Here is a 15,007-nt window from a genome sequence, read left to right on the forward strand (position 1 = left end):
TTCTACCCACAATTACTCCCTTCCTGGTGATCTCCTCCAGTGGATTTAAATTCTCTTCAAACTTGTGGCCCATCTGATCTTCTCTTGAAAATAGCAGACTCATTCGTGGTACAACTACCTACCTCTCATCCCTACCTGGACATCCAACAGACTTAACAATCTTAGCAAAACTCTAGATCTTCCCTCTCATACCTGTTCTTCTGCAGTCCTCCCCATTTTAGTATGTGAAATCTCTACGCTTCTAGTGGCTCAGGCCAAAACTGCAGACTAAGCTTTCTAAGCTTTAGGCAAATTCTGCTGTTGTTACCTTCAAACCATGGTCCACCCCTTCTATCACTGCCATCCTGGTCCAAGCCACTGAATACAGATCAACTAAATCTCTGCAGCAGTCTCCAGACCTCTTCTCTTGCCTCCTTCAGCAGCCAGTGACTCTTCTAAAACATCAGCCATGTGGAGTCACTGCTCTGCTGAGAGCCCTTCCGAGGGTCCTGTCTCATTTCAAGTAGCAGCCAAGTTCCATAAAATTGACTACAAGGGGGCGCGTGGGTGGCTCAGCGTCCAACACTTGATTTTGGCTCAGGTCATGATCTCAAGGTCGTGAGATTGAACCCTGTGTGGGGCCCCATACTAAGCTGGGTATGGAACCTGCTTAAGATTCTCTCTATCCCTCTCCCTCTGCCCTCCCCCGACAAACACACTTCCTCTTTCTCTCAAAAAAAAAAAAAAAAACAGACTACAAGGTCTCGAGCCTTCTGTTACCTCTCCAATCTCCCTCACCTCCCCGTCTCCCCTCACTCTCAACTCTGGCCCCAGTATTAACCCTGCTGCTCCCGGCATGTGCCAGGCCACCCCACCTCAGAGCTCTTACACCTGCTGTTCCCTCCACTGGAGACATCCATATAGCCTCTGTCTTCCCCTCCCTGAAGTCTTTTTTTTTTTTTAAAGATTTTATTTATTTATTTGACAGAGAGACAGCCAGCCAGAGAGGGAACACAAGCAGGGGGAGTGGGAGAGGAAGAAGCAGGCTCATAGTGGAGGAGCCTGATGTGGGGCTCGATCCCATAACGCCGGGATCATGCCCTGAGCCGAAGGCAGACGCTTAACGACTGTGCCACCCAGGCGCCCCTCCCCTCCCTGAAGTCTTAACCCCTCTTGCTTTCGCCAATCCCACCTCACACCATCCCTTTCCCCTCTCCTTCATTGTTTCCTGAAGCACTCCTCACCATCTACTACACATATCATTTTTTAAATTTGGCTATTTTTTGTCTAGCTTCCATCACTAGAATAAAAGTTCCCGGAGTACAGGGATCTTCATCTATTCTTTTCACAGCTGTATCCCCAGCACCTATAACAGAGCCTGGCCAAATGAAGAGCTCAAATTACACTGCTGGACAAATGAAGGAGCTTAGAAGATCATCTCTGCTTCAACCCCCTTGATTTCCTCCCAGCTGAAGGGAGAGGCAGATGTGAGAGTCTTCTATGACATCATTTTGCTTCCATGATTTAGTAGAAAGCCTAGCAACTTCAACATAATACTTATTGTTGTTGACATGCAAAAGAATAAAAGTCCATGAGAAACTGGGTTCTTGCATCTTTGTTTTGCATCATGCTGACTTTAATGCGTTTTAATTGGCTTCCTGTCAAGTTTTTAAACATCTATATTCAACCATTAACTAAACTATGTACTTTTATACTTGACTACAAAGTAGTAGACAATTTTTCACTTGTATGAGATACTTAGAATAGCCAAACTCAATGAGACAAAAAGCAAAATGGTGGTTGCCAGGGGCCGGGGGAGGTGGGGGGAGGAGGGAGACAGGAAGTTATTGTTTAATGGGGACAGATCTTCAGTTTGCGAGATTTTGGAAGAGTTCCGGAGAGAGATGGTAGTAATGGTTGCACAGCAATGTGACTGACTGTACATGTAAAAATTATTAAGATGGTAAATTTTATGTTATGTGTATTTTAACACAATTAAATATAAAAAAAATTGGTAGGTTATTTTCAGCATTTTTTAAATGGCTAGGTATTAAAGAATTCAGAATTATTCTCTCAGGGCGCTTGGGTGGCTCAGTCGTTAAGCGTCTGCCTTCAGCTCAGGTCATGATATCAGGGTCCTGGGATCGAGCCCTGCATCAGGCTCCCCGCTCAGTGGGAAGCCTGCTTCTCCCTCTCCCACTCCCCCTGCTTGTGTTCCCTCTCTCACTGTCTCTCTCTCTCTGTCAAATAAATAAATAAAATCTTTAAAAAAAAAAGAAGTTCTATACATATTTTATTGATACGTATTATATGTATCATATATATGTATGTCAGACATATTAAATGCACATTATTCATAAATTATATCTGACCTTATGAAAGTTGATGGCTTGATATCTCCCCAATGGTGTACATAAGTTACAATACACTGAAACTTGGCATTACACTTACTTTCTGTAGATAGTTAAGTAGTGTATACAAAAGACTGAGAGTCAGTGAAGATTTAAAACACTGTTGAGGGGCACCTGGTGGCTCAGTTGGGTAAGTGTCCAACTTTTGATTTCAGCTCAAGTCATGATCTCAGGGTCTTGGGATCACGCCCCGAGTCAGGCTCCATGCTCAGCCAGGAGTCTGCTTGAGGATTCTCTCTCTCCCTCTCCCTCTACCCCACCCCTGCTCACAACCTCTCTCTCTGTCTCTCTCTCAAATAAATAATTCTTTAAAATATAAAAATAAATAAAAAGTGTTGAGGGAGAGAAATCAAAATCTTTGTTGATTTTGATCAAAATTAAATCAAAAGTTTTTGATTCTCATTTTTCACGTTTATCTATGTAAATGATTTAAACATACAAGATACGGCCCACATTCACACTGAAAGAGCCCCAAAGAGAGAGAGCTCTCCTGTCTAGTCAAAACCATGTACCATTTGATAATTATCTGACCCATAATTTAGTTTATACAAAAACTCAATTGCATATATTCCCAGCAAATTTCTGAAACAGAAATAAAAAAAATTGGCAGCATTTATTCCTTGGAAATTATATATTTTTATTTATTTATATTTCTTGTAATATTTAATCATGCCAAATAATAACATTTATTAATCATGTAGGGTAATATCAAAATTCCAGCATGTTTTTACAAATGAATAAATTAGTTTTACAAATGAATAAAGTTTTACAAGTGAATAAATTAAAAATCATGAATAATTCAGAGATCTAATCTCCACTTAGCTAGCAATATAACCAAATAAAATTATTCACTGATCACCACTGTTATTCAAAGCTTGGTCTGGGGGCCAGCAGGACCCAGGGAACCTGGGATATATGTTAGATTTGAAGAATCTCAGGATCCCCCCCCAGACCTTGTTTATCACGAACCCCAATGAGATTTGTGTACACTTTAAAATTTAAAAAGGACCACCCTAGGGATATATAAAGATATATGATGAAATTTTGACTTTTTTAAAGTAGTCTCCTTACCACATTTATGCTCATAGGGGATGTGAATCCAGAAAGAACATTTGTTTATTTTTCTGATATCTTGATCCTTTATTTCTCAGCTAATAAAACACACTTTCTAGAGAAAAGCGTGTCTGTTTAGGACAACTAGGTATTTGGATGTAGGATCCCTGTCTTTAAACTACAGAATCACCAGGTCAGAAATGAAAATAGGGAGAAGTAATTAGGAATGGCCTAAAATAAAGGTTTCTCCAGAAAGAAAATGCTTCAAGAGCCTCAGGAAAAATTCTGCATACAGCAATTAACCCATCGATACTTGTTGACCATGATCCTTCCCCATCCTTGTAGTAAGCATACAAAAAGCCTGAGCCAGTTGGTTCAAAGAGTAACAATCCTGGCAGGAATAGGTTAAAGTGCATTGCCCTGGGAAACTGGACCATAGTGTGACAGCTTTAAAGTAAGTAGAGCTCTCCTGGGGAGTCAGAAGAAGAGCTTCATTTCTGGATCGTGCTTGGCCTCCCCCAACATGGACCATGGCATCCAGAGCAACCATGTCACCTGTTTAGCACAGGGCTATCATCCTCTAGGAAAGAAGCCCTGTGAGACAGCATTAGAAGCGTACCTGGTTCCCAGGACAGACACTGAACAAAAAGAAAGCTAGAGAGTAAGAGCATTTTCTTTCAGCCTACCTGTATCAGTGGGCATGCAGCATCAACATGGAGATAGATCCAGAACCCTTCCTTGGGCTGCCCGTCTGCAGCAGGCACAGGGACACTTCCCTCACTCTCCCAGACCAAGTCCATCAGAGAGACCAGAGAAGACTGGGCTGGTGGATGCTGAGTGCTCAGAGGGCCCCAACTCACAGCACCTCCCTGCCGGACAGACATGGGGCAACGGAGGAGCACAGGTGCACAGGGCTGGGGAGCTTGGGGTGGTGGCCTGTCCTCCATCCCCTGTGCTGCTCTGTGACTGGGATTCTCCTGTGTGACCTCACTTGGCAGTCCTCTTCCCAAATAAGTCTAGAAGAAGTGTTGCAGGCTGCACTCTTGTTGCATGTGGGTGCTCAGCCCCCCAGGAGGAAGACTTTTCTCACACTCAGTTGCTCCCCTGAGACCTTCCTACATGTGTTTACCCATGATTAGGGACCCTAGAGACTCACATTGTTCTTTCTCTGAGCACATCAGAAAAAAATGAGGTGGGATTCCTCCATACAGGCCAGTAAAACGTGGGCGGGCACAGGTTCCCTACAGAGGGGACTGGGCCCCCAGGGAATGTTCTGGAGAGATTTTACAAGACAGTAAGTCCAAGGGAATGGTGGTCATTCCTCATCTGTGCTAGCAGGGCACTGCTGTGACCTTGAGAAGTGGTGAGTGGCACATTGTAACTTATGTGGAAAGGAAGGGACAACCAGCTGGAGCTAACTGTATTTCAGCAGAATCAGTATTTGCACCTATTTCTAAACCATCTGGGATTCCCCTTTCAGACAGAAACGATTCCAAACCTGACTCAAATCAAGCAAAAAAAAGTAATATTACTGACAATATTTAAACCATCTGAGCTATAAATTAAGCTATAAATTAAATATATTTTTTAAATGTCTTCAGGCTTTTGAGGTAAAAATTTCACAGTGAAGAATTAACGCCCAAAAACTCTAATCTGTAAATTAACAATGAAAATAACAAATCTAAAACATCTCTTAAAAAAAAAGTGTTGAATTCAATAGCGAAGTATTTTGATTTACAATTATAGATCCATATGCAGAGCTTGGACCACATGTATTGAAAAATCAGTGTGTTGGCATCCACTCTGAATAGTATGAGGGACACAAATTACCTGAATAATCATGTTTTTAGATCTACTTAAATTTTAATTATGCAGCTATTTATACTCCTCCCAGATCTAGTTAATTACTATTTATGTGCCTGGCTTGTGCATAATGGGCGACATTTTCTTTATCATCATTAAATTTGTCTCTTAACTAAATTGACATTCTTACTAAATGAAATAATTGGGCCATAAGAAATTCATATTGTAAAACTGCACCAAGTCAAAACACTGTGAAATATATTGAAGAGATTATTCAACAAGGAAATATAACAGCTTTAAGAAAATGAAATAAAGGTTAATCCAATGATTAACAAATACCAAAATTCAAGATAAAACAGGTTGCAGGCACTTTTCTAGAGACAACTAAAAATGTGTAGACTATAAAGAATGTTTCCATCTTCTGTACTATCTTGTATATCCTGTCTTTCTACTTCCATGGAAGTCGCAGAGAGATTTTCCTCTGCAATGTTATTCTAAACTACAAAAGATGCACATTCCATTGACATGCCTGGCGTTAAATCTTTTCCAGTGAAAATTCATTTACATATCTCATACCTAAATCAGATGACATTTCAGAGAGAAGCTGAAATTCTCTTTGCCTTTCTCTAAGATATATTTATGAACATAGTTTATAATAATGTAAATACTCAAAATGTGTGAGCCTCATACCTTCACCAGAAGTTCCTCCATATTGTTACGGCCAGGAACTCAGGTTAGAGATAGACACGGGTAATACAGCCAATAGCCACGGTCACTGATTCCTTTTTAGAGCAAACTGGCAAAATATTTAGTTGGAAACTTAGTAATGTAATTTAAGCCATTAAAATAACCTAAGAATGCTTTGGGGTGCCTGGGTGGCTTAGTCAGTTAAGAAACTGCCATTGGCTCTGGTCATGATCTCATGGTCCTGGGGTGTCGGCTCCTTGCTCAGTGGGGAGCCTGCTTCTCCCTCTGCCCCTCACCCCACTTGTTCTCTCTCTCTCAAATAATTAAATAAAATCTTAAAAAAAAAAAACTAAGAATGCCTTTACATGGATTTTGCCTTAGCTCAGTTACATGTCTGTGTGCCTAGTTTATGTCTCTACTTAGAATAAAATGTAAGTTATTGAAAAGAACACCTGACTCAATATAATTTGTACACGCATGAACTATTTTGCTCAACTGTTTGGCATAAGGGAAAGCGGTGGGATCAAAAGACTATGGAACTGAGAGAACACTTCGTTTCAGCTGAGGGTAGAGACAAGATTAAGCCAATTTACTGGTGAAGAAACTGGTAAATCGTTAACCCCAGGCTTCCAGCCCAGGTTTGCCAGGCTCCAAAGCCCTGTGACTGGGTCAGCTATTGCAAAGAATACATTTCTATTACCTGGTTTCTGTGGATTCTTCCTTTTCATCATATTCTGGCAAAGCAGGGCTTTTTTTTCTTTTAATACATCAGGACATATGTGATGTATTATTTTTCAAATGAGCCAAAGGAAATAGATGTTAAGATTCAAGAAATGTTTGGTCTATTAGTGGTGCAGAACATTGTTTCTCAAACATTAATCCTGGAAAAAGCATGCAGATGCTGACTAACTAGGTCTAGGGGGGCATTCCCAGCAAGCTCCCAGGTGATGCTGCTGTTGCTGGTCCAAGGATCACACAGTGCAGCAAAGCTTCTGGAAGACTACAACCAATTTTCTGCTTTGGGATTTGAATGAGGTTAACTTAAATTGCTAAATCGGGTATGTGCATTTGTAGCATTAGCTGCACCTCTGACTAACACAGCAATCACCTGCAAGCTGAAAAAAGAGATGAAGGTTATGAAATCAGGTCCTTATCCAAGAGGGGCTCCTTTGGCATCTGGAAGTACTCCAGACAAACGGAACCACTAAATGACCAAGAAAATCTGGACACAGTTTTCCTGGGGTCTGTAAATTATTATGTACTTTTCTTGCTGTGATCCCTTCAACATTATCTTAATTATTATGAAATCAGGTCCTTATCCAAGAGGGGCTCCTTTGGCATCTGGAAGTACTCCAGACAAATGGAACCACTAAATGACCAAGAAAATCTGGACACAGTTTTCCCGGGGTCTGTAACTAATTATTTACTTTTCTTACTGTGATCCCTCCAACATTATCTTAATTATTTTTTATTCTTCACCCACTCAGAATAGGCTACCTTCCAAAAGGAGAAAAAGAAACTCCTCTCCTCCAACACAAAGTTTAAGAAAATATACCTTTGAAAGAAATGTCAGTGGAAGCCGGAAAGTCTTCCAAAAGCATGCCATTAGGTTTGAATAATCGAGAATATAATTTCACAGGGAGAACACAAAGGATACATTAGTATTTTAGTCTGATTAGAAAAAAAGACCCTTTCTTTCAAAGGAACTCTCCCAAAATGTGCTATTTTACAATGACTTGAACACAATGCATTTACCACTTCTCGGCATAGCCTATCTCAAGGATATTACCAGAAACTCTGGTGTCTTTCTTGCACCTGCATTACTGTTTTTATCGGCATCACAGGAAGAAAATCCTTCTTATAGATAATATACATAACTTTCAGCAACATTGTGAACAGGCGCTCAGAGGTTACAGATAAAATATCTCTATGTATAGCGATCTTAACTCAAGACAGAATATAAAGCATATGGCCAACCAAATGCAGTCATTCTGTTATCCTTGCTACTCCCTGCTCTATAAAATCACGCTTTCCTTGGCTCACACATTATATAATAAAGGCTTGTCTTCACCCTGAAGAACACATCTTCCCTTCCTACCTGTCCTATATAACATTGCCTAACTAAAATAAATATTTTCAGCAAATTTGAGAGTGGATATTTGCATCTTTTAAAAATAATAGACCGATGTTCTCTATTTCCCACTACATCCAGTTCCCAGTCTCTTCTGTCACAAAGTAGCATCATAGGAAACACACAGCCTTTAAGTCTCGTGATGGCGGCCCCAGTTCTCCCCAGCCAGAGGCCATTCCATTAGTGTTTCTGGGGAAACAGCTACAGGGAAGGCAAATGAGGAAGGCAGGTAAACCCCTGTCACAGAATAATATATGTAAATTCCAGAAGGACTGAAGATTCAAACATCGATGGAAAAAATAAAATTAGGAGAAACAATACGTTAATGTTTACCCTCTTGTTGAGGAAAATATTATCAAAATATATAGAAGTAAAACGTTTAAGGTATGAAACAGGAAAAGCATTCACTTCTCCACAAATTATTAAGAGAAAGATAAACAACCCAATGTTAAAATGAGCAAAAGTTCTGAAAAGATAATTCCCAGAAAAAAAAGAAATGCAAATGTCTGGCAAACAGGAGTAAAGATTTTCAGTCTTATCAAGAATCAGGAAAACACGAATTAAAAGAATTGAAGGCTGTATTTCCCACCAGATTGATAATAACCTCTGGTTGGATGGTTGTAGAGAAAGAGACATTTTTGCACATCCTGGCTAGAAGACTCTTTCTCTGGCTTTACAATGCCTGTGTTTATTCTTTGCATAGAAAGAACAGACTACACACAAGTGTCAGCCACCCTGCAATACAGGGAGCACAATTCCAAATTCCATACACCTTTACCACATAAACAAGAAATTCTAGGGTCGCTTGATACCTTCACTTTCCCAGGATTGTCCTGGAACTGTACCCTACACAATCCAGGCAGCCAAACATGGCAGCCCTGTCCTTTCCTCACTATGAAAGGCCTCTTTAGAAAAAACAACAATCAAGTTAAAAGATGCAGATTTCTTTGTTGAGTATCAGTCAAAAGGAACTGGGACAACCAACAAAGACAGCTCAGAATCCCCTGGAGTTAGGCTAGAGAGAAAATATCTGTCCACCTGCTTTGCTAATTTGAGCTCAAGAACTTCAACATGAAGATAGTCTATTTTTTTCGATTATCAAAAAAAGTTCTTTCCATGAGTAGCAGCCAACCTGTCCTCCCATTACCTACGGAACAATCCACTTAATGAAGAAGGAAAGTGTTTGTTTGGAGTACAATGAGGATAGACAAACCACTGGAGACAAGCTTTTGCCAATGAGAAGGCCGAAAGCTCTGATCCAGCATATAGCTCCTGCCAGGGAGTCTTATTTTTAGTTAGGAATTAATTTTCTACAAGCCATGCAAGTTTTGCTTGCTTTGTATTTAAGATTTAAAGAATCTTTATTCCTGGCAACCTGAAAATGGAAAGTAAACTAAATACTACCTTCAGGCTCTGAGACCCCAAAGTGATACAGTGGCTTTTGATGACAAGAAACCAAACCCTTCCTCCTTCCATTCATTGGCCTTAATTTCAAGTCTAAAGCATTTGTATAATGAGAATTATCAGAATAACCTAACTTGAGAGTCTAAAATAAAATGAAATTCATGTAAAAGATTTATAAAACTGAATAAATTAGTTTTGAGCTCACAGAGGTCCTAGCCCTCCTCCCACTACCCCCTCTTTCTCTAGTATTCCTCAGGCAATAGGGGATATATTATATTTACATGTTATATTTAAATTTCTATTTGTATGTTTAATATATTTAACATTTAATATTTAAAGGTGCTTAAATCTGTACCTTTGACAAAGGGAACCTGTCCAGCAGGAAGAGCCAAGCCCTGGCCTCTACCACAAAGTGACATGGTAGTGTCTCCTCTGAGCATAAACACTTTGCATATATAGCCTTTGCCCTTTTCCCAGTATTTTGCTTGGAAATGTATTTGTTCAACCAATCTCATCTTTTTAGAGAAACATTCCTTCCAATGTGTGGCAGACTGCTAGGTTTCTCCCAGAATCAGTCCTCTGCTCTTGCCCTGGGCACATGACTGCGTAGCTAGAGATAGTACCTCCCAGCCTCCTTTGCTGTTGGACACATTGTGACTAATTTCTTATCAGTGGAAGTGAGTGGAAATACATGCCATTCCACACCTTGTCCATAAGACCTTGGGCATGCAATCCACCATTCTTTTTTCTTTCCAATTTCCCATAAACAAGAACAGGGATATAACCATGACCCAGCTATAACCATGAATATCAGAACAAACCCCAGAAGAACTAGAGCAACAATATGGAAAGAACCTGGGTCTATGGATGACCTCCCAGAGAAGCGCTAAGCAGTCACAGGAAATTGGTTGGACTATCACAGAAGAAGAAGTAAATTTCTGTGTTCAAGTGACTATCATTTGGGATCTTTCCATCATAGCAGCCTCTCCTTTATGTTAACAAAAAGAGTGGTAAAATGGAAAGGAGGCAAGCCAGCCGTGATTTAAATTCATTGATTACTTGACCACAAATGGCTTTGGGAAGCAAATATATCTTCTTGTAAAATAAAGGATATTGAAAATACCAGTGAAATGTGCCTGATCCCATGCAGTGAAGGAAACTATGCCTCAGTCCTGGCAGAGGCTGTGTGGAGGAGTCCTCTACTGCAAATAGCCTAGGATAGTAGAATACCCTTTCTAAGGAAAAAAACACATATGTTTCTATGAACACACATAAGTGCACAAGGAAAAAAACATTAAATGTATCTGAACCAGAGAATGAAAGAACTTCACAATGATAACCCTTCAAACACATTGTAGAAAAACCACCAATTTGTTCTTATTACATGAATGGTGGAAACTACCCACTATATCTAATCAATGTCAAAAGGAAAGAAAAGAAAAGCAGTTGCCCCCCCTTAAGGAACGGAACGGCACAGAGACTTTTATTTCATTGTTCTTCAGAAAACACACCAGTCAGCAAATCAACCTTGCATGTGCCCCTTCTTTCAATGATCCCAGAGCTTTCTACTGCCTGCCTGTGCTTGGGTGAGTTATTTAATCATACCTGAAAAACAGACATGATCTGACTTGAACATCCACTGTTAAAGGTTACTATAGGAATTACTCCAGGAGAGTAATGGAGATATGTCTTGCCAAGCTCACAGCATGTTGAGTGTTGTTAACACAACAAAACATTTTTTTTTTAAAAAAGAATCAGAAATCACAGACAACAATTAGCAGAAATTTCTTTGACGTGTCTCTAGTGAAACTTCACAAAATGTAGTCTGTTTCACCAGGGAAGGGACCATGTTGGTCTTATCCACCTTGGGATGACTAGGCCTTAGTGAAGAGCCTGACATACAGTAAGCATTCAATAGAATGATTCCTAGATGAAGGAATGAGTTGATTAAATAAATAATGACATCTTGGAAATAGAAAAAAATTACCCACAATCTCTAACTCAACTACAATTAACATTTTGATATCATTTTTCCAGATTTTATTCGTATGGGGCCTTTATGAAAAATATTATAATAGGATAATAACAACATGTATTGAACACACACTATCCACTAGAGTAAATCAATAACTGACAGCATTACCTCATTTAATAAAACATGTGTTTAATAAATTGCATGAGTTAGAGCCTTCTTTTATCCTCAAAAAAAACAAAATGGGAATTGAGACATAGATTTAAAGTGTCATTTGATGCCCTAAATGTGGTCTCTATTCAATATTCAAGGATAAATCCATGTGCAAGAGAGATCCATTGCATCTTATTTAAAAGCATAATAAGGAAAACATTAATTTAGCAGCTTATAATCTATTAAAACCACGTCTTCATTTTTCCTATTTATTATTTAAAAAGCTACCTGCAACTGAACATGATGTATAAAACATTATTAATATTTTGTTTTATTCCTTTCTTTTTAAAATAGATTATGTAATGGGTGGACATTATCATTTTCCTTTTGTCTTAGTAAAGTAGTGAGGCACAGAAAGTTCAAGTAACCTTGCCAAGATACCTAGCAGGCTTAAGGGAGAGCTATTCCCAGAATTCATCTCTCCTTAATTTCTACACCACTGCTTTTGTTACATGACCTCTCAAAAACATTAACAATGATCATAATAAATATGAACACTGAAAAAGCAAAAGACTATCCATGTTATAAAGTTGCTATGCTACCTTGCAGTCATGACGATGTTGTTAAGATTTCCAAATACCAATTAGTCCTCAAACGCTGAACTAACAAATGAAAGCAAACAACACTTCACAAATGTATGTGTCAACTTTCTAAATCAAAATGAGTTGGCAAACATTCACGTTAGTCCACACACGTGCAGAAGCACTTCAAAGGCATGGAGGTGGCATCAGCAGAGAAGGCAGAACAAATTTGGGTACAGAGAGACACAAATCCTGGTTACCCATGGGGAAAAGTGAGGACACTTCCCAGCCAGGTTTGTGAGACAATTTATGACTGGCCCTCTTATGCTTCACTCAATCAATATTAAATTAGTATATATCCCACTTGCAGGGAACCGTAATCAGCATTATGGGACATACATAAAGAAGTAGAAAACACTGTCCTATCTTTTAGAATCTTAGAAATTACTAATGTGCACTTCTTTACCAACTAAAATACAATGAGGAAATGCCACAGACAAGGCACTGTTATAGGAGTTTAGAGAACATGTAGGTTCTTTAAGATATTCAAGATTCAAATAAGAGGAGATGGGTGTTCAGTATGGAAATGCAGAGTCCGGTCTGACTCCAGTAGTGATCAGATACTCAAGTGGGCGAGAGAGAGAGCATCCTCTCCCTGTCCCCTAATCCTTAAGCAGAAATTAGGAAGAGAGCCATCCTGGGAAGCTCTTCCACATCTCTTAAACTCTATGGTGAGAGTAAAGATACAAAAAGGATCTCTTCAGAGTTAGAATGAAGTAACACTTCCCTCTTCCTCCCAGGAAACACCTGAAATGGGTCTAGCACTGATTGCCATGGGCTAGGAGAATGGCTCACCATGTCCTTTAAAGCAGACCCAGCGTGACCTGAGCTCCCAGACTCATCAGGGGAGGGAGGCATAAGTGCTACCCTAAGACCAGAGAAAAGTCAGGTAAGAGACGGAGCAGGCCTTGGTCCCATCCACATGGGCCTCCTTCTGGAAGAGGAGACCTTGGCAGAATGAGGCGAGAGGTATCTTTACCCAAAGTTTGGGAAGAGATCACCTCAGGCAGAAAGAAGCATGTGTTCTGGGTCAGTGGAACTGAGGGAGAGAAAGCCTTTGAAAGCACCAGAAGGAGAAAAGGTAAGCCTTAATATGGGCGGAGATGAGAGAAAAGAGCAGAGCTGGGCCACACCTGCCTTACCTACCCCCTTACCTACACCCCACCCTATCACGATGTTATGTGACAACTGCCAATAGTGCTGCTGAGCAACGAGAGGACAGCCACCACCTCCCTGGGACTTAGGCATCCAACCTGAACCACACCTGTGCTAGAAGTCCAAGAATGAGTTACTGTACTTGTCTAGAAGTGTAAATATACATAGGATATCGTGCATATGCTTTCTGAAATAAGTGTTTTCACTGCAGCAAGAATTCTGTCACCTGAGAGCGATCAAACATCAGGGTATCCAATACCAACCAAATCTCCACCCAGAGGAGGAGGAGATCACTGCCACCAAATATGTAAAGGGATGAACAGGCAAAGTAGAGGTGAGTTTTAATCATGAGTTTATACATGTGGCAGATGTTCATACTATGTTCCTCTCCTAGGAGCCACAATGCATGTCAACGTATGACAAACCCTGAAAAGTCCCGCAACAAAGAAGTGTGTTTAATTTGTTAATTCGAGTATTTCCCACATTCATTTATCCAAGGAATATTTTTTTCAAGGAACTCTAATTAACATCCTCATAATCTAATACTTCACTGAACAGTGTTTGAGAAACATTGTTCTGGACATTTAGCATATTACTACCTCTCTATCTCCAAAATATATTTTGGAGTATTTAATTATTTAATCATTCATTCTAGAGAATGAGCTATACAGTATTATTCCTTTACTTATAAATGTCACAACAAAATGATAGTTACACTACTTTACTGTCATTCTTTGCTTAGCTAATCTCATCAAGAGATTAAACATCCTAAGAGAATTTTCACGATAACTAGAACTTACCCTTATGTATGTCAACATTTAAAAATGCCAACCATTAAAAAAACCTCTGAAAATAATTCAGAGTTTTTATGACTCAGGGTAGTCATTATAAACACGAATGTTATCTACAGTCATTACTTGGTATTATATCTCTGCCCTTCGGGACTCTGGAGATGAAGGTAAAAGCCTCCCTCAGGCTGCTGCTTTTGATGGCTTGGGTATCTGTCTTAAATATTCTTTTGTCTCCTCTCTTTCCATCAATCAGTCAGCTGATACTTGCAGTCAGGAGGCTCTGAATGAAGGCTATTGGCATTTATGGTCCTAAGAGCCTGGCCTTTGTGAAAGCTTTGTTGGTTACCTAAGAACATTTTCTGTTGGATTGTTGGTTTTTGCTTTTACTCATTTCCAGGTTTGATCTTTTTAAAATGTTGGGAAACAGGATGTCATGACAAAACAATATTTCTTTAGTCCTCAGGGCTGCTGCATACAGTACACAGTTCGTGAACTGCAGTAAGGACTAAGGCCAGGAGGTGAGTGGGGCAAACATCTAGCAGGGGGCCAGCCATGGAGTCTGGAGCATGGGGGACTTCTCTTTCTTCCTGATTGAGCTCTGCACTCACAGGACTATATTGGCAGAGGGGTACTTTGTCCCATTCACCCAGAGGCACCCTACAGACTGGAGGCAGGGGCTCAGGGCAGTACTGCTGGTGCTTCAGTCCATATTAGGTGCCACACCCTTTACCTGAGTGTTTTTAGACTTCTCTTCCAGCATCCCCCAAATGAGGTTGCCAAAACGGTCCTTCTACCAAGCCTCATGAAATCCTCAAACAATACTCCCT

General features: G+C 40.0%; 1 protein-coding gene across 2 annotated transcripts in view; it reads right to left on the reverse strand.

Annotated features, from left to right (window-relative positions):
* The window catches only part of FGF14 (fibroblast growth factor 14), a 591,097-nt gene that overhangs the window by 422,994 nt on the left and 153,096 nt on the right, over nucleotides 1–15,007 (reverse strand). The gene's annotated exons all lie outside the window — the stretch shown is intronic.

Source organism: Ursus maritimus, unplaced genomic scaffold, assembly GCF_017311325.1.
Source record: "Ursus maritimus isolate PB19 unplaced genomic scaffold, ASM1731132v1 scaffold_10, whole genome shotgun sequence".
Taxonomy (NCBI): domain Eukaryota; kingdom Metazoa; phylum Chordata; class Mammalia; order Carnivora; family Ursidae; genus Ursus; species Ursus maritimus.